We start from the raw sequence: 19,667 nt of genomic DNA on the forward strand, positions 1-19,667 counted from the left end.
CGTTCTGTAGGTGATGCCCTCATTGGTGTGACCCAGGATCACAGTACAAAGGACCATCCTCTGGCCCCACCCACTGAACCTAGCTCTGGAGCGGTGATTCTCAACCCTGGCTGCACGTGAGAATCACCTGGGGAATCTTTTAAAACCCCAGCGCCCAGGCCTCTAAGGGTGACAGTGGTTATTTATATAACCGTCTAACCCAGGGTTCCCAAAGTGTGTTCCAGGGAACACTAGTTCTGCAAAACGCACCTTGAATAAAGGGTGAGTGGCCAGTGAGTTTGGGAAATGCTGCTGTAAAGCCATCCCCCTACACCTGGGCATCAGACGCGTCGGGGTGGAAACCACCCTCCCTCCAAGAAAGGAAGGCCAAAACGCCTGAATCAGCCTGCCTTCACTGGAAGGACCGCTTCAGCCGAGAGCAGCTGGGTCCTTGTCCAGCGGTCAGTCAATCAGAGACGTTGCCAGCCTACCCTGAGCCGGGCGCAGATGCTGCAGGGTGTACGAGGCAGATATGGTCCCCACCCCTCCCCGCCCGAATCCTGGGCATGGCTGTGGGCGCATCACTCTGTACCCAGCTCTCGCGTCCCTCTTCTCAGGCGGGCGCCGCCATGCTCCGCCCACGGAGCTGAGCGGAGGGTTAGGGCAGGGTGGACATGAAACCCTAGCAGGAGAGAGAAGTCACCGCCGCAGGGTCCCTCCTGCCAAGCCGGGGCTCCTGGAGGGCCTTGGCTGGGTGCCCCCACCCTGCTCATTCAGCAGGGGGTCGGGGGGCCGGCCTAACTCAAGTTCAGGGGTCCAGGGTGGTGAGGCCGAGTTGAGAACGAACAGGAAGAGGCATCTGTTAAGTTTCAGGAACCCGTATTCAGTCCTGTTTGAATTGTATCTATTTATTGACCAGATAGTACAGGAAACTGGCTCAGCATCCAGCAAGTGCCAGTGGGTTTATGGTGAGAAATCAGCCCCCAGCCAGGCAGGTCCCCACTCACACACCTGCTGCAGGTGCTGGCGTGTCCTCCCAGGCAGCAGACCCGTCCTTCCCCTCTTACCACTCCCTCCTCCCTCCCCCTCCCTTCCCATCCCCATCCCCCTCCCATCGCCCTCCCTCCTCCCATCCCCTCCCCCTCCCCTCCCCATCCCCCTCCCCTCCCCCTCCCGTCCCCCTCCCCCCATCACCCTCCCTCCTCCCATCACCCTCCCCCTCCCCTCCCCTCCCTCCTCCCATCGCCCTCCCTCCTCCCATCCCCCTCCCCCTCCCCTCCCCCTCCCCTCCCCCTCCCATCCCCTCCCCTCCCCCTCCCCTCCCCCTCCCCCTCCCCTCCCCCTCCCATCGCCCTCCCTCCTCCCATCCCCCTCCCTCCTCCCATCTCCTCCCTCCTCCCAACCCCCTCCCTCCTCCCATCCTCTCCCTCCCCCTCCCCTCTCATCGCCCTCCCTCCTCCCATCCCCTCCCTCCTCCCACCCCCTCCCCTCCCCTCCCCTCCCATCGCCTCCCTCCTCCCATCCCCCTCCCTCCTCCCATCGCCCTCCCTCCTCCCATCCCCTCCCCCTCCCCTCCCCCTCCCCTCCCCTCCCCCTCCCATCGCCCTCCCTTCTCCCATCCCCCTCCCTCCTCCCATCTCCTCCCCCTCCCATCCCCTCCCTCCTCCCATCCCCCTCCCTCCTCCCATCCCTCCCCTCCCATCCTCTCCCTCCTCCCCTCCCCTCTCATCGCCCTCCCTCCTCCCATCCCCTCCCTCCTCCCATCCCCTCCCCCTCCCCTCCCCCTCCCCTCCCCCTCCCATCCCCTCCCCTCCCCCTCCCCTCTCATCCTCTCCCTCCTCCCATCCCCCTCCCCCTCCCATCGCCCTCCCTGCCTGCCTTCTTTTCCTGCACAAATGGAGGCAAAGTCTACCCACCATCCTGATGTCCTGTTTTCACCTGCAGTCACGGAGAACCTTTTGTGTCATGCCCAAAATAATGGCTGCAACATATTCTACTGTAAGAACGTGCCAAAACCTATTTGACGAGTCTCTTGACCATTGGCACTTGGGCCGTGTCCCGTTTTCTTCTAAACAATGCTGTAGTGGATAACTCAAGGCAAACATCATTTCACACAGGTGCGAGGCTGCCTCTAAGACAAATACCTCCCGAGGCATTGCCAGGTCAAGGCCATGTGCGCTGTCATCGTGACAGATGCGGCCACAGCACCTCCCGAGAGGGTTCCCGCCGCCGCGCCCACCCGCGATGCCCGAGGGATGCGGGCACTTCTGCTGAGTCCCTTTCTGTCCTCCAGAAGCTCACCGGACCCCCCGCCCCCCGACCACCCTCACCCCGGGTTTCTGGCCTCTGGTCTCAGAATCATTTCTTACGCTGACATCCTATGCAGAACGTTGATAACTGAAAGAAATGGAAGTGAGCCGGGGTTCAGGCAGGGATGGGCTTCTGCTTCATTGTCTCCCACCCCCAGGACACCACCTCTGGGCCACCCAGCCAGGGCACAAGGAGAGACACTGAGTTCTCCCCAGGCTAAAGAGGCAGGGGGAGAGAGCATCTCTGGAGCCGGGAGAGAGCCAGACCACGAGGAGGAATCACAGGGCTGGAGCCAGGCCACAGAGGGCGCTCCAGACAGGCCGACTGAGGAAGTGTCTCCCAGCCCAGTGGCCTGCCTGCCTATGAGAGCCGACTGTCAAGCCTTCAGAAATTCTGTGAACCAGTTGTTAAGCACTCCCATTATTGAGAATTAAATTATATGAACTTACAATTAATAAATTATACTCAAAGCAAAGATAACACCTACTCAAAATTCATCACTCCCTAATGACTTTGCTCCATTTCGCTACGAGCTGTGGTCGTGAGGTTCCCTACATGGATGCATCTGGAAATACTCCTGCACATCTCTCCCCAACTCTGCGGGCAGACCTGTCATGGGGGTGACTTGAAATTGACCGTGGTGGGAGCATTTACACCGCAGAAGTTGGCAAACACTGCCAGTTGGGGCTGGTTCACCCCTTGTAGCTGGTTGTGCAACGTCTGCCCTGAATGCTCCCTCCTCCTGTCCTCTGACCTCCTGCCTCCTGCCTGCCTCTCCCTTCGATCAAATCCAACCAGAAGCAGCTGGCTAGGGCCTCAGCCTCCCAGGGCTCACAGCAGGACAGAGAAGGGAGAGCATGGATCTGGGAGAAGCCAGTGGAAGATAATTGGCACGCCAGGCCCCTGCTCTCGGGGAGACAAAAGACACCTTGTGATCCGGATCACCCTCCACGTGGGGCAGGCGTCTGACCAAGGAGGCTCGGGCTGGTGCTCTGATGACAGAGCTAACCACGTCAGCCCTGAGCTCCAGAACCCCTTCGCAATTTCTAGAGTAATGATGGCATACTTCTACTCCAGGGAATTTGTGTTCCCATTTTGATCGATTCATCACCAACATGTTCACAAGCCAGGAATCAGTGGTTCTCACACTTGAGCTGCATCAGAACCCCCAGAGGGTTTGTGGGAACACAGATTGCCAAGCCTCACCCGCAAGTTTCTGATTCAGTGAGCGTGATATCGTGATATAATAAGACATACGTATTTTGGTCCTCATCCCTGCCTCCTGGCCAGAGCTCCTAAAACCTTTGTCATTTCCTACATGATGAAATGCTAGGAGCATGTTTTATACTAACGGTTGATCTCTGACCCCCACTTCTGGACGCAGAACTTCCAAATCCCTTGGAATTTCCTGGGTGAGGGGAGCATCTTTTGTTCTAATGAGGCGACCCTGGGTGGCCTCGGGGACGGCTTCAGGAGGGGGCTGGTCACCAGGACCACGATGGGAACCTTGGAGCTTTCAGCCCCACCGCCTTCGTCCAGGGAGGGGAGAGGGGCCGGGGAGTCAACAATCGATCGTGCCTCCGCGATGAAGCCTCCATAAAAATCCCTAAAGTATGGGGTTTGGAGAGCTGCCAGATCAGTGAACGTGTCCCCATGCCGGGAGGGTGACGCACGCCAGCTCCACAGGGGACAGAAACTCCTGTGCTCAGGATCCTTCCAGACTTCCCGTCTGTCTCTTCATCTGCCTGTTCATGTGTATCCGTTAAAACATCCTTTGTAATAAATCAACAATAGTAAGTAAACTGTCTTCCCGGGTTCCCTCTAGCAAATTAGTGAAGCCAGGGAGGGCGTCGTGGAAACCTCTGATTTGTGGCCAAGGCAGACAGAAGTGTGGGTGGGTGGCCTGGGGACCCACGGCTTGTGCCTGGCGTCTAAGTGGGGCAGCAGGGACTGCGCCCCTAACTTGTGGGGTCTGTTCCATCTCTGGTTGGTGGCAGAATTGAATTGTAGGACACGCAGCTGGGGTCTGAGACTCAGTCGCTGAGGGCAGACACCCACACATCTGGGGCCAGAGGTGCTGTGACTATGAGAATAAAGGAAAGAAGCAGTGAGTTTGTCCCAGAGAGTGAGTCTGGAGTGGAGCCTGAGAACTTGCATCTCTGAGTTGGCAGGTGGTTGGTGCTGATGTGGGCTTTACTGTACGAAGCTGAGCATCTCCTGCTCTGGGACCCCACTTGGAGAATTCGGCTCAGAAGTGTGGCCAGGTGGGCCAAGGTGATGTGCACGGGCCAGAGCTTACAGTGATTAAACCACCAGCTCGTTGCAAAGAGGGGATGCAGTGAGGCACAGGAAACAGGGACGTTGCCCAGGAACCCCATGCGCGTAGGACCAGGGCAGTGGCACAGCTTGGGTCCCTGAATTTCAAAGATAACTTGCTGATAACAGGAAGAAATCGCCTCTCCCGCTTAGGAAGCAGGGACTTGCTGACAAAGCCCTGACCCGGGCTGAGGACAGAAGGGGAAGAGAAATCTTGGAAGAGGGAGGAAATCAATCAGGCAGGGGCTGCCAAGGTCGCTGGCCACCGAGGCAGCAGGATTCAGGGCCAAGGAATGTGCCTCTCAGGGCTGGAGTCCGGAGCGAGCAAAGGACGGCAAACGCGAGAGAGAACATTCTGTGTGGTTCCTTTGATGTCAAGTTCAAGAACAGGCACCACTAACCTCAGGGGACAAAAGTCGGACAGAGCTGGGCGTGTTCCATGTCTTCCCGAGTGGGGGTCACACGGGGGTGCACACTTCGGATGTGTGGGCTTTACGGAGCTGAGCATTTACTGCACGTTTACCGCGGCCTCCTGTGTGCCGGGCGTCCTGCTGGGCTCTGAGGAGCTGGGAGGAAGGGGCTGCCTGACTGTGTGGCATCCCTCCCATGGTGCAAACCCAGTGTGCTCAGAAGAGCCCCGGCCAAGGTGGCTTCGAGCGGGCAGGTGGAAGTGGGCCGAAGGATGCGGGTCAGGGCCCGGGAGACGTCGGCAGGTCGCCACGATGCTCTGGTTAGATCTGAGAAGACGAGGCGGCCGCCTGCAGGAGGGCGACGGAGGGACGTGTGCTCCCGGTGGAAAAAACAGTCCACGCAGAAGGACAGAAATAACGTGTGTGCAGGGAACTGTGGGCCTTCGATACAGTTGGAATGTGAGGTTCAAGGTGGGACAGAGCCAGAGATATTAGGCTGGGGAGATAAACGGGGCCGGTGGTGGAGGGCCGGGCGATGCCGCCGAGTTGGAACTTCTCCACACCCCCCCACCCCACGGAAGCTTCCCGTGCAGGAAGTTGGCTGGTGTCGGGGGCCAGCCGGGCGGCGGCCGCAGGGACCCGGCCAAGGTGGTGCGTCCCTCTGGAGAGCCACGTGCAGTGTCTGGTAACCTCACACACTCGCCTTCCCTGTGACCCGGCGTTTCCGCTTCCATGCATTCACCCCAATAAACGAAAGCCAGTGTCCCCGCAAAGGCTCGCTCTGGAACCATCAGAGCAAAAGCTAGAAACAACCAAATGTCCAGGAAACAGACACACAAGCTGTGGAGGACGCAGACGGTGAGGCTCTGCCCAGCGGTTAAACGCAGGGACCCACAACCCACGCACCGGCGTGAGTGGACCCAGGGCCAGAGATCCAGACATGAGAGAGAACATTCCGTGCGATGCCGTTGGTGGCAAGATGGAGAGCCGACAACACTAATGCGTGGGGACCGGAGTCAGAGGAGGGGGCATTCCAGGGGGCCGCGCGTGTCCTGCATGGTGGCCTGCGTGGTGGCCACGTGGGCGTGCACGTCTGCAAACTTAAGCGTGCACTGCACTGTGTGTAAGAAGTTGACCCACTGCACAGAACTCACGGGGACAATGCAGGTTACTGCATTGCAGGACAAGGCAGGCGAGAGATGGGGAGGCCCTCGGTGACGGACAGATGGGGGGGTTGTGCACGGTGGGGCAGTGACAGGATGTCATGCCCCCTTGCTCTGGGGACCCCGTCCTGGGGATCGATGCGTTCAGCCATCCAGTCCCAGGTACCTGAGTGTGCCAGGGAGAAGCCCACCAGGAGCTCCAGGCTGGTGAGTGTTGGGAGGCCTGGTGAGGAGGGCCCATGGAGACCTTGGGTGCGGGGGGCCCGTCCAAGGCCAGAGTCAGGACCAGCCTCCAGTCTCGGGGCCTCTGCGGTGCTTGGTGTCTGGCGGGAGCTCAGAACCTAATCATGGTGTGAATGGATGAGAGAAGGAGCTCAGGGCCAGACTCCTGGTAAATTCTTTTGCTGTGAGGCATCTCTTACCCTGAAAACGACTGGCTGGCAGGCCCCCGCTCCTGCACCTCTAAATGGGACCAGGGCCGCTTCACAGGCGTTCGGGGCTCCGAAGGGCCCTCGCTGGGTTTAAGCTCTGCTTTCACCATCTTGATCTTCCTTTTTTTTTTTTTAACTGAAGTATGGTTGATTTACAGTGTTGTGCTAGTTTCGGGTGGACAGCAAAGTGATTCTCTCCTTTCAGATTCCTTTCTGTTATATGTCATTATAAGATATTGAGTAGAGTTCCCTGTGCTACACCGTAGGTCCTCATTGTTTATTTCATATATAGTGGTGTGTATCTGTTAATCCCAAACTCCTAATTTATCCCTCCCCGCCATTTCCCCACTGGTAACCGTAGGTTTGTTTTCTATGCCTGTGAATCTGTTTCTGTTTTGTAAATAAGTTCAGTTGTATCATTTTTTAGATTCCACGTATAAGCGACATCATATGATATTGGTCTTTCTCTGTCTGACTTACTTCACTAAGTATGATAATCTCTAGGTCCATCCATGTTGCTGCAAAGGGCATTATTTCATTCTCCTTATGGCCGAGTGATATTCCATTGTATATATGTGCCACATCTTCTTTATCCACTCCTCTGTCAGTGGACACTTAGGTTGCTTTCATGTCTTGGCTGTTGTAAATAGTGCTGCAGTGAGCACAGGGGTGCATGTGTATTTTCAAATTAGAGTTTTTGTCCCTTCTGGATATATGCCCAGGAGTGGGATGGCTGGGTCATACGGTAATTCTGTTTTTAGCTTTTTAAGGAACCTCCACGCTGTTCTCCATAGTGGCTGCATCAGTTTACATTCCCACCAGCAGTGCAGGAGGGTTCCCTATCATCCTGATATTCTTACTAACTGTTGAACAAGGGGCCCTGCGTTATCATTTTGCTCCAGGCCTGTGTATTCTGTAATCTATCTTGGTTTGGGCCCTGGGAGAGGGGTCTCTGGGCACCTTGGGGTAGGGTAGAGGATGCTAAGACTGAACCAGGACAGCTGTCTGGGGGGTTGGGGGCTCCCAGACACACATGCAATCCCACGGTTGCCAGGGAGGAGGGGAGATTCAGGGTGTAATCATGGTGGTATTAGGGCAGGAGACTCACAGGACCCAGATCCTGCCGGGACCCGGGCTCCTGTCCTCCCCATGAGATCCCTGGGAGAGGCACCAGCATAGGGGGTGCCCACTGATGTCAGTGGGCACCGTGGGCCCAAAGCTTCCTGCGGAGTGGTAGGCGGGGCTGGGCTTCAGGAGCCCGACCTGTTTCTCCACAGCCCCAGGCCCCGGCCAGAGACCCAACCCGCCCTGCACACGTGGGAGGAGCAGCCACGCAGGCCAGTCCCAGGAGAAGGAAGAGGGCATTCACAGTGGTGGCCGCCCCTGCCCAGGACAGACCACACAGGCTCAGGGAGAGGAGAGCCTACTGGGCAGCTCTGGATCCTCGGGAAGGAGGACAGACCATGCCCGCATGCCCTGTGACCTTTAACCCCTCAGCAAGTTCCACCCACTGGCACTTCCACCTCTCCTGTCTGCATCTCATACCCTACAACACACACACACACACACACACACACACACACACACACACACACACACACACACACACACACACACACACACACACACACAGTGTCTGGAATATGGCCCGACCCAGGTGGAGCTTCCTTCTGGGGACAGAAAGTGGCCGTGACCTTGATGCTTTCTTGGGACAGACGCCACAGCCCCCTATCCACACTCACCTTCATCCTCCCCACGATCTTTTCAAAATGCGAGTCTGATCCCGTGACCCGCATCTGGGGTCTTCCCTTTGCTCCTGGGAGAAAGACCACCAGGCCGTGCGTGACCTGGCGACTGTCAGCCCCTGCAGCCTCAGCTGATACCCTCACTCAGACACACGCCCCCTTTTGGTTTCTCAGAAGACTCCTTCCAACCTCAGGGCCTTTGCACCTGCCACTTCCCCCACCTGGAAGACCTTTTCTAGCCCAGTGGATCCTTCCCACCCTCTGCTCCCGGCCCAGTTGCCTCTTGGGGGCCTTTCCTGACGTGGCCAGACTGGTGACAGGACATTCATTCACATGCTCATCTCCCCACTGGGTCGTCATCTCCTCGGGGGCAAGATCTGCATCTTCCTCCAGCATCGTGCGCCCATCTCCCAGCACAGCACTGGTACATAGACGCCTGCTAACTGAGTCCCGGAAGGGCGGGGAGCATGGAGCCCCTCCCCAGAGTCCTGGCCTTTTTAGGGGGAAGCAGCATGGTGGCCCTAGAGGCACCGCTTCCCCTCCTGGACCTCAGCTTCTCCACCTGGGAAGCGAGGCGTTGGGCTCATGGGGCAGCTCCCTCTGAGTGTCGACGTCCTGGTGGCTGGGACCCTGCGCCTCAGCTCTCAGGGGGCCCAGAGTTCCCAGGGGAGTAGGGCACAAGAGCAGAGGATGATCTGCCCCTGCCCCCTGGCTGGGGAGACAGCATCTGCCACCCTCATCAAACAGAGGATGGAGTCCGAATTCCAGAAGGAGGAAGAAGGCTACCGTGGCCTGGAGTCAGGTCCAGAGTCCTTGACGGCCAGAGGTGGACAAGCCCATCCTTGCCCAGACTTGTGAAGAGAACAGAGCCAGGCCCAGCCCGATGATGATTTAGCCCCCATGCCTCCGATCCCACTGTCAAAGCGTCATCACCTGTAGTGCAGGAATCGTCCCGTGACGAGGGCGTCTGGGGCACCCTGCTCACGCAGCGGACACCTCAGCACCCCTCCTCCCCGAACCTGCAAAGCCAGGCTGCTCCTCTACCCCCAGCCGTGCACCAAACGTGCAGAGCCTCCAAGGCCTGGCCCGGACTTGACTGTGCCTGGGGGCGCCACCCCAGCACTTCAGAGGGCAGGCAGCAGTGGAGGTCAGATGGCAGGCTGCCCAGGATGCTGGCTCCCCCATCAGTCCAAAGAGCCCAGGGCCTGTCGGGTCCTGCTGGATGCAGCCCTGTGAGCAAGGTGGGGCTCTCGTCTATTCAGACAGGCACCCCCTTGTCCCGGGCATCTCCTTACCCAGCTCCAATCACAGTACCTCCGTGCTATCATGGGATTGCCCCCCTTTAAAATGTACGAGCAGTACTCGGCCATGGCAGATAACGTGGAACTACGTGTCAGGAACAGTCCTATTATCCCACTACCCGGTGACGCTTCTGACGAAGACGATGGTGATGATGAAGATGGTGATGATGACGAAGGTGACAGACGAGGGGGATGAGGATGAGATCAAGAGCGTGAGGAACCAGAAACCAGCTGTGGTTCATTTTGGTCTCAGCGAAGGAGACCAAGCAGGCCTCGTGTCTTCAGAAAACAAAACCGCTCCCAAGGAAGGCTCTGTGTTTGGAGGGGGAATTGGGCTCAGCTGGGAAGGTAGGCAGCAGGGGGTGTTGCCGCCATCAGGCTGCCTGGCTCGGCCCCTCACTGTCCCTTGATTTGCTCCTCTGTAAACCTGGCTGGTGATGGGACCTGCCTCGGAGAATGACTGAGCACCAGCCTGGCGTCTGGTTAGGATGTAACAGATCGTAGCTTTTATCGTTATCGTTTTTATCCCGGTCTCTCTGTTCTCTCTGGTTGGCCCGCTCTCTCCTGCCGGAGCCACTTTTCCCTCCCTCCCCCGGGCCACGCCATCACCTCAACTGAGCCAGTGGGGCCTCTAAGCTTCTTTGTAAGATCCTCACGGGGTCTGCCTGTGGTCCAGGGGGCCCCAGAGTCAGCGGCCCTGCGAAGATGCACCCGTTGCAGTGCTCAAACCAGGAGAATGGCTGGTATTCGCTTTTTTTCTTTTATAAATTTATTTATTTATTTATTTTTGGCTGCATTGGGTCTTCGTTGCCGCGCGCGGGCTTTCTCTCGTTGCGGCGAGCGGGGGCTTCTCATTGCGGTGGCTTCTCTTGTTGCGGAGCGCGGGCTCTAGGCACACGGGCTCAGTAGTTGTGGTGCACGGGCTTAGTTGCTCCGCGGCATGTGGGATCTTCCCGGACCAGGGCTCGAACCCGTGTCCCCTGCATCGGCAGGCAGATTCTTAACCACTGCGCCACCAGCGAAGCCCCCAGAGTCCGTGGCCCTGTGAAGACGCACCCGTCGCCTTGCTCAAACCTGGAGGATGACTGGTATTCTTGACCCCTGGAGTCGGCTCTCACGGGACTACGCTTGTCTCTTCCCAACTCCGCACATGGAGTTGGTAGCTTCAGATCAGCCGTGGTGGGAGTATTTAGGCCGTAGGAATCGGCAGGTACGGCGATCCTGGCTTTTCCTTTGGAGGGAGTCAGTCAGCGGTTCCACATTCAGCAGGACAGCACCGCTCACTCCCCAAGTATAACCTGTCATCGAGTAGTGCTGACGCTGGCTCCAGGAGGGACCGAGCACCCATCTATTCTCAGCCTAAACCGCCAGCCTCGTGGCCCAGGGCACTGCCACTTCTCGCCAGGTAGCCACCACAGCCTGCCCACTGCTCTGGGGCTTCGCTGGCCGGGCAGGGGCTCCCACTGCAGCCCAGGTAATGTCCAGGTTGTTTCTCTGCACGGCCTGTCCTTGGCCCTCCCCTCTGGCTCACCTGCACCCTTCTAACTTCCTTTAGTTCTTCAAACAAAGCAGTCCAGTTGATGATCTGGGAGGATTTCTGCTTGGGAGTGTCTCTGCCCTGCCTTCCCTCAGCCTCCCCCACCAACTCCCTGGGTGACCAGGCTACCTCAGCAGAAGTGCTCCCACTGCCAAGGGGCTCCCCATCACCCTCACCGCCCTCACCCCCATTCCTCCAAAGCTCCCCCGTACCGTCTTCTCTCTGACGCGGGACACTCGGGCATGAAGCGCTTGTTGGCTCTGGTCTGGTTGGCAAGGCCCGAGCCTCCTGGGCTATAAGCTCTTGGTATATAAGTCCAGCGCACTGGAGGGCTCAGGAAAGGCAAGCTCCGGTTATCCCTGCTTCGTGTGAACAGCAGAGAGCTGGATCCAGAGAGGTTGCCCGGAACCAGAGGAAAGTGAGGCAGGGGATCGCGGGCAGAGCAGGGCAGCCGGCAGGAGACAGCATGGGCGCTGGGTGCCGGGGCAACCCTGAGAGCCGGGGCAGGTGGGACCCCCTCCAGGTCCATTCCTGCCGGGCCTGTCTGCTGGTCCTGAGGCCAGGCAGGTCCGAGGACAGCCAGGAGCCCCTGGAGGTGGCACAGCAGAGGAGGTACAGGGTCTAATTTGCAGTTTATAAGAGACTCTGGAGGTGTCTCTTATGGGGCCTCAGTAAGGAGGGACAGGAGTCTGGAACCCTGCTTCCGGCAACCACGAGACCCCGAAGCCCCACAGCTCTCTTCCCGGGAATTCACAGGCGCTCTCTGCAGAGAAACATGTGAAATGCCCCTGGGGCTATTCTCCCAGCCCGTCCAGTCCCTGGGGAAAGGTCTAGCTCGCAGGACGCAGGACGAAGGACGGTGAATGAGGTCACTGAGGCCTTGACCTCACCACCGCCCAGGAAGGCAAGGCCTGAAGGGTATGTGAAATCCAATAAGGACAGCAAACAGGGCTTTTTTTAGCAGCATGTGGGGCAAAAGAAAAAAGGAAAGGGATGCCGCTGCTACCCTGGGCCAACGGACAACAGCAGCGGACTTCCCCAGGAGTGCTTATCCGCCCGGACAATGAACTTGGACTAGAAGGAACCACATACCTGCTAGGAGGGCCCGGAAGCTTGGAGGAGGGGCAGGTCAGGGCAGGTCACAGCCCTCGGCAATACCACCGCTCCACGTGCTGAGGGACCTGGGACCTGCCCTAAGAGGACTCACAGGACACCGGCAGGCCCCTCCAGGTCAGGGACAAGCAGATGGGCCCCGGGTTTCTGAGGGACGAGGGGGCACGCACTCACTCTCCAGCCCCAGATCACAGATCGCTTCTGGATTACCAGCCGGAGGGAGAAGGGAGCAGTGGCCCAAGGACTCAGCACGGGTTCTCCAGGAGCAGTGGAGTCAGATGACGGTCATTCCTTTGTCTTGTGGGGCCTGCAGACGGGCCCGGAGGATGGCGTGGACGGCAGTGGTTCTCAGGGTCACGAAGGAGCCTGGGGACAATGCAGACAGCGGGGCTCATCCCAGAATTTCTGATCTAGTGAATCTAGGGTGGGGCCTGAGAATCTGCATTTCTAGTGAGTTCCCCGGTGCTGCTGAAGCTGCTGGTCCGGGGACCACACTTTGAGAACCACTGCGCTAGAGGATCTTTGTGGGGGAGGGGTGGAAATGTGGGCTGGATGATTGGAAAAGGACTCTCTGCCCAGAGTGAAAATGTCTGGATGGTGGGAAGCACAGGTGGCGGTATCCACAGTTTGCCGAGAACCCACAACGTGCGAAGCAGCAAGCTACCCTGAGGGGCAGGTGTCCCTATTTTATAGACGAGGAGATGGAGGCTCAGAGAAGTGAAGTAACTTGCCCGAGGACACACAGCTAATAAGTTCCAGAGGCGCAACCCAGAGCTTCTGACTCCACAGACAGGACCCTTTTCACTCACCCCTCTGCCAAAGATAGAGCTGTGTCCACTAGTGGGAGGGTCTCTAATGGCGTACCACAGGGCTCTGTCTTCAAGCCACTGCAAAGTTGTCATCAAAGATTGAAATATACAGAAGGCACACCAATCTATATGCACGTGATATAAAGCCAAGGGGGGCCATTCGTGCTCAAAATCTTTTAAGAATCTGTCAGCAAAGTGTGAAAGCAACAAGATTCATTCACTCATTCATTTCGTATTTATTGAGATACTACTGTGTCTGTCCCAGGCCCTGCATAAGGCATACATACATCAGTGAACAAAATGAAACAGAAAATCCTTGTCTCAAATTGCCTTTCCTTATGATTATTACTATTGATTATACAAAGATAGTGAAAATTCGAATTTTAAAGGTCCATCTACAGGAATTCCCTGGTGGTCCAGTGGTTACGACTCTGTGCTTCCATTGCAAGGGGCACGGGTTTGATCTCTGGTTGGGGAACTAAGATCCTCTGTGCCACATGGCGCAGCCAAAAAAAACAAAAAAAAAATCCATCTACAATTCCTTGGCCCTGGCAAATATTCTAGCTTCTTTCTTTTTTTTTTTCCTTGATTCCTTTCCACTTCCTGCCCTCAGGCCCACGTCGTCTGCTTCCCTTGTTTCTATCATAACGAGTTTCCACATTGCCTCCTGGCTCTGTGACTGGCATTTCCAAAGGCTGCCGAATGGTCCTCTCTGAGCACTGGCTCCCACTGGCTGGACTGTGCTCAGTGGCCAGCACGGAAGTTGCTTAGTTCTTGCTATAAATATCAATGCTTGGTGCGTGTCTCCTTGTCTGTCGTGGCCGGTGTTTGTCTCTGCTTCCAGGTTTTCCCTTAGGATTGGAATTTAGGATCAGGGGCTGGCTGTGCATAGAGAGAATGAGATGAAAAGCTGTGGGGGTCAACGTCGAGTCCTCCATCAAGTTCAAAAGTCAAAGTTGAGGAAACCAAATCTCGGTAAATGAGCAAGGTGACATCGAGGTCTGTCCCGTTGGTCGAGGCCCCACCAGGGTCACCAGCTGGCCTCTGCCATCCTGGTAGCCCGCCTTTTCCAAGGACGTGTTTCTCTTTTAGACCTCGTGACTATTCCTGCAACAGCATAAAGACTGTGGTTTACAAAAAGATGGGCTGCCAGGATGGAAGGGAGTCCAATGTATTGGGCATCTCCACGGGCCAGGCGGTTCCTCGGCTCTATCTCAGCTCATCCCCCAGCAGCTGCAGGGACAGAGGCTCCCAGCCCTGCCACACATGGAAATCACCAGTGGTATTCCCGTGTCTGGCCGCATCCCAGCCCCATGATGTCAGAATCTCTGGGACTGGGGCATGGGTGTTAGTGTATCTTTAAACCCCCTCCACCAAGTGATTCTGACGTGCGGCAGGGATGAGAAGCACTGCTGTGCCATCTGCAGCTCACAGATAAGGAAACGGAAGCTCAGAGAGGTTAAGTCACTTGCCCAAAATCACACAGCTGAAAGTGATGGAGCCAGAATCCTGGTTGGTCTGACTCCAAAGTCGAAGCCTTCTATACCCTGGGCTGGACCCCTGTCTACCCTGACTGTTGGGCAGACACATTCATTCTCCTGCCAGAACTTTCCTCCTGGTTTTTGAGGAAAAGAGGGGGCAATCAGGAAGCAGGGAATGTAGCTGAAGACCCCCAGCCTCAACCCTGTGCAGACACTCCTTCCCGGGGCCCTCCTTGGTTCTCTCCACGTGGGGGCAGGATGTGGGCTTCCCCACCTTTGACACTGTCTCCCCCGGGGGATCTATGGTGACTATCCAGGGCGTGAACCTGCCCTGCGTCCTGGCAGCTCACACCGATGTCCTGGGGCAGCAGGCACAGGCTCTGCCACCAGACAGACCCAACTCTGAATCCCCTCTCCCCACTTCATTGCCCCTGGCCTTGGGCAAGTCCCTCCGGGTTTCTTCATCTGTAAACGAAACTTGTCATTGAAAATATTTGCCCACCTCTGTGGGTTATCGGGAGAATCGATGGAATGCGGTGGATGACAAGGCTCTGTAACCGGCAAGGGCAAATATTAGCTCTCCTGTCATGCGCTGGCCGGGCCTGGCCTAGTCATGCCAGGGTGCTGGGCCCAGCTCTGCCGCCTGCCGTGACACAGGGCTATATCTCCCATTCTCAGGCCCTCAGTTTCCTCGTGGGAGGAATGGGAGGATAACAGCACCGAGCCTTCCTCACTGGACCGGTTAACAGATCAAATGTATCAATCCCCCAAACACCTTACAGTGTGAACACCTCACAGAGGGGGCGGCCGTGGAGATAGGGGGCCCTCCGGGAGAGTTCAGGGGCCTGTGCCTTTGCGTCTGAGACAGGAGGCAGGCTGTCTTCCTTCCTCAGTTCCTTCGTAGTCAGCCTTTTTCTTGCAGGCGCCCAGGCTCTGCAGTTGCAGCGCTGGGTTCAAGCCCCAATTCTGCCACCTACGCTGTGTGACCTCAGGCTCAATATTGGCGGCCTCTCTGAGCCTCAGCTATGTATAAAGAACCTTGTGTCCACAGTGCCCGGTGCCTGGAAGTGCCCAGCAAGTGGCAGAGCCATGGGAGCTGCCCCAAAGGAGAGGGATGAGGAGAGGCCAAGAACAGCCCCTTCGAACCATCCTAGGATTTCTTTTATTTTTGTTCTTATTTATTTATTTATGGCTGTGTTGCGTCATCGTTGCTGCGCGTGGGCTTTGTCTACTTGCGGTGAGCAGGGGCCACTCTTCATTGTGGTGCGCGGGCTGCTTATTGCAGTGGCTTGTCTTTGCTGTGGAGCATGGGCTGTAGGCGCGTGGGTTTCAGTAGTTGTAGCTCGTGAGCTCTAGAGCGCAGGCTCAGTAGATGTGGCTCACAGGCTCTAGAGTGCAGGCTCAGTAGTTGTGGCTCATGGGCTTAGCTGCTCCACAGCATGTGGGTTCTTCCCGGACCAGGGCTCAAACCCATGTCCCCTGCATTGGCAGGTAGATTCTTAACCACTGCGCCCCCAGGGAAGTCCCCGTCCTGGGGTTTCTTAGGGAGGGAGGAGCGGTGGGCTTGGTGTGAGGGCTGTTTCAGGATCCCCGGAGAAGCACCCTGAGGCTGCCCCTCCCCTCGCTTCCCCTGGTTCCCCAGGTCCCCAGCACCTGCAGGGGAGGTTGGGGGGAGCCTGGGGGGCAGGGGGCCGCACACCAAGCACAGGGTGCTGTGTGGGCTCCTCCCGTGAGCCAGGCCCCTGCCCTCAGCTGCATGGACCAGTGGTGGTTACCACCTTGCCAGCCCCGTGCTGGCGCTGCAGGGCACGGAGGGGGAAAGTGAGGCTCAGAAGCGAGGTGCCCAGCTGCTTGCAATGGCCCAGGGTGACCAGCCATCCTGGGTCACCTGGAACTGAGGGGCTCCTGGGACGTGGCAGGGCTTTTGGTGCTAAACCCGGGAATGTCCCAGAACGTCCCCGTTTGCACGAGCCGCTGGTGCAAGCGTCCCGCACAAGCCAAACGAGAGTCGTGTGTGTAACTGTGAGTTTTCCAAAAGCCTCGTTAAACAAGGAGGCGGGTGATGCTAATTTTAATAATCTATGTCACTTAACCCAAGATGTCCAAAATATTTTCACGATTTTCATCTCAACCTGGAATCCACATAAAAATTATTGAGCCATTTTGCCTTTTCTTTTTTAGTTGCTTTCTGTTTTTGCTAACCGTTTGAAATCTAGCGTATATTTTACACTTACGGCTAGATTTGCCAGATGAAGTGCAGGCTGCCCAGGTAGCTTTGAATTTCAGATAAACAATGAAAAAAATTTTTTTAGCATAAGTGTATCCCAAATATTGCATGGGACATACTCAAAGTTTATTTCTTGTCTATCTGAAATTCCGGAAGTTACCTGGGTGCCCATATTTTTTTTTTTTTTTTTTTTTTTTTTTTGCGGTACGCGGGCCTCTCACTGTTGCGGCCTCTCCCGTTGCGGAGCACAGGCTCCGGACGCGCAGGCTCAGCGGCCATGGCTCACGGGCCCAGCCGCTCCGCGGCGTGTGGGATCTTCCCAGACCGGGTCACGAACCCGTGTCCCCTGCAACGGCAGGCGGACTCTCAACCACTGCGCCACCAGGGAAGCCCTGGGTGCCCGTATTTTTATTTGCTGCATCTGAGCCCTACTTTCAGCACATCAGAACGAGGAAGCTCACACTGCTGGCGCTTAATATTCTAAGTCATGGCCACGAAGGGGTCGGGGCACCCAGTGGAGTCCAAGAGAGCCAGTCCCCCAAGAGTCAACCTGCAAAGACCCTTCTTTGCTCTTTCTCTGTGGCTCCTCTAACCTTTGCCCCTTTGTCTGCCTGTGACATTATCAGTCTTTGTCTTAGTCGAGCTTTCTAGAAGCAACTCAACACATTTTATTTCTGATTATCTGCTGTCAGGTAAACAGGCGACAGGGAAGAAAGTCCATGTCCCGCCCACAATTCTCCCATATCAGCAAACTTTCAAAATCCGGAAAAGGGGTCAGGGCCAGTGGGGGCAGCGGGGCAGGTTGGGAGGAAAGATCGACCAGACCCAGAGATGGGGGTGCCCGGAGCCCACTTCCTTCCCAGGCTCTCCCTCCGGACCCTGAGCCTCAGCCTCGCCCTGCCCCACCATGCTCCTGGTGGGAGTCTCTGACCCTGGAGTGTGTCTGTCTGCCTCTGTTTACACACCCACCAAAACCACCGGGAGGCTGCAGGCCAGAGCCCTGGGATGGAGAAGTGGAGACAGCAGGCAGGGCTGCTGGGGAAAGTTGCAGCCTGTGCCAGAGGGACAACCAGGGTCAGCTCTGCTCCTCGGCCGTCACGGCTCCTGGTGTGTGCAAACCCCAGACTAGGTCCTGCTGTGTGTGCGGTGAACACCAAGGTGTCAGGGAGTTTTGCTAACAAAGCCCCGCTGGAACAGGGGCCCAGAGAGGTGGGCCACCGGCCCAAGGTCACACAGCACATGTGTAGCCCAGCTAGAAGCCAGCCAGGGAGCTGAGGCCTGGAGCGATGGACTTCCTGCCGCCACCTGCATGTATGTCACACTGGGTCACATGACACCAAGGGTCTCTGCTGCCGAGGACCCCCGGAGGAAAGGACTATGAGTGTCATTTCTCCTGGGTAAACGGAGGCCCCGAGGGCGCAGCGCCTCACCCAAGCTCATCCTGCCCTTAGAGCTGAGCCCAGAAACCAGGTGTCACCCACCCCACCACGCACCGGATGCAGCCCTGCCTGGACCAGTCATGTGATTTTGGTGCCCGGTCCCCCGGGGTCTCTCTTCTCATCCCAGCTCCTCTCACTGCCCCCCAAATGCTTGTCACCAGCCCCTTCCTGTGGGGCACCCCTCTCTCCCTCTCCTCCCCCCTCAACCTCTCTCTCTCTCCTTTCTCCCCCTTCTCTTCCGGTCCCAGCAGCACTCTGCATCTTCAGAGCCATCCTTCACCGGGGCCCTATCCCCTGTCCCCAAAGGAGCCCAGCGGTCAGACCCAGTACCCCCCTCCTGGTTCCCCGCCACCCCTCTGTGCATATTCTATCCTGTGCATATTCCACGGCAGGGCCCTTGTACCCTGTGGCCACCAGGGCCAGGACTAGGAGAGAGGTATCACCTCGAGCACAAAATGCAAGGGGCAGCAAAGCACTCCATAATCAAGGCACATAGTGTGTTCATGCAGTATTTTTTTTTTTTTTTTTTTGCGGTACGCGAGCCTCTCACTGTTGTGGCCTCTCCCGTTGCGGAGCACAGGCTCCGGACGCGCAGGCTCAGCGGCCATGGCTCACGGGCTCAGCCGCTCCGCGGCACGTGGGATCCTCCCGGACCAGGGCACGAACCCGTGTCCCCTGCATCAGCAGGCGGACTCCCAACCACTGCGCCACCAGGGAAGCCCCATGCAGTATTTTTGAAAATCAAAAGTAACGCCTCAAATCCAGGATGAACAAAATATCAAAGTTTTAAATACAGGCAGCATGGGTATTCTGATTTTTCTTTTTGCATCAGGCTCCAGTACAGCTTGGCATGGCATGGTTACAGATCTTTGTTTGAAATTTTAACATTTTTGTTTATCTTGGATTTTAGGCATTAATTTTTATTTTTTTCAATTGCATCAAAATACTGTTTTCTTGATCACTGAGTGTTTTTGGCATCCCCTTAAATTTGGTATGCAAGGTGAGTGCCTCCTTGCTTAACCCTGGTCCCAGCCCTAGTGGGGCCGCCCACAGGGTGGGGCAGGGCTGGCAGGGAAGTCCCCAGGCCAGTGCGGACGATGGGGGTGACAATCACATCCGTAATGAAATGACATCTAACATGCACTGAGGTCTCTGGGCCAAGCACTGTCCTCTAGCCCTCCCGTCCTTCCTTCTGGATCACCTCCTATGTGCTGAGCGCTCAGGATAGAGCAGACCGATACACTTCCCTGCCACTCAGAACCCACATCCCGGTTTGGGCAGAGAGATGATAAAATAATAAAATGCGTGAGAATCGGCAAAATGTGAGGCACGCAGTGCTACAGGCTAAAGAGAAAAAATAACGAAGAAAAGAAGACATGAACCATGTTTTAGGCACGGTCACCAAG

Source organism: Phocoena phocoena, chromosome 20 (assembly GCF_963924675.1).
Source record: "Phocoena phocoena chromosome 20, mPhoPho1.1, whole genome shotgun sequence".
Lineage (NCBI taxonomy): Eukaryota > Metazoa > Chordata > Mammalia > Artiodactyla > Phocoenidae > Phocoena > Phocoena phocoena.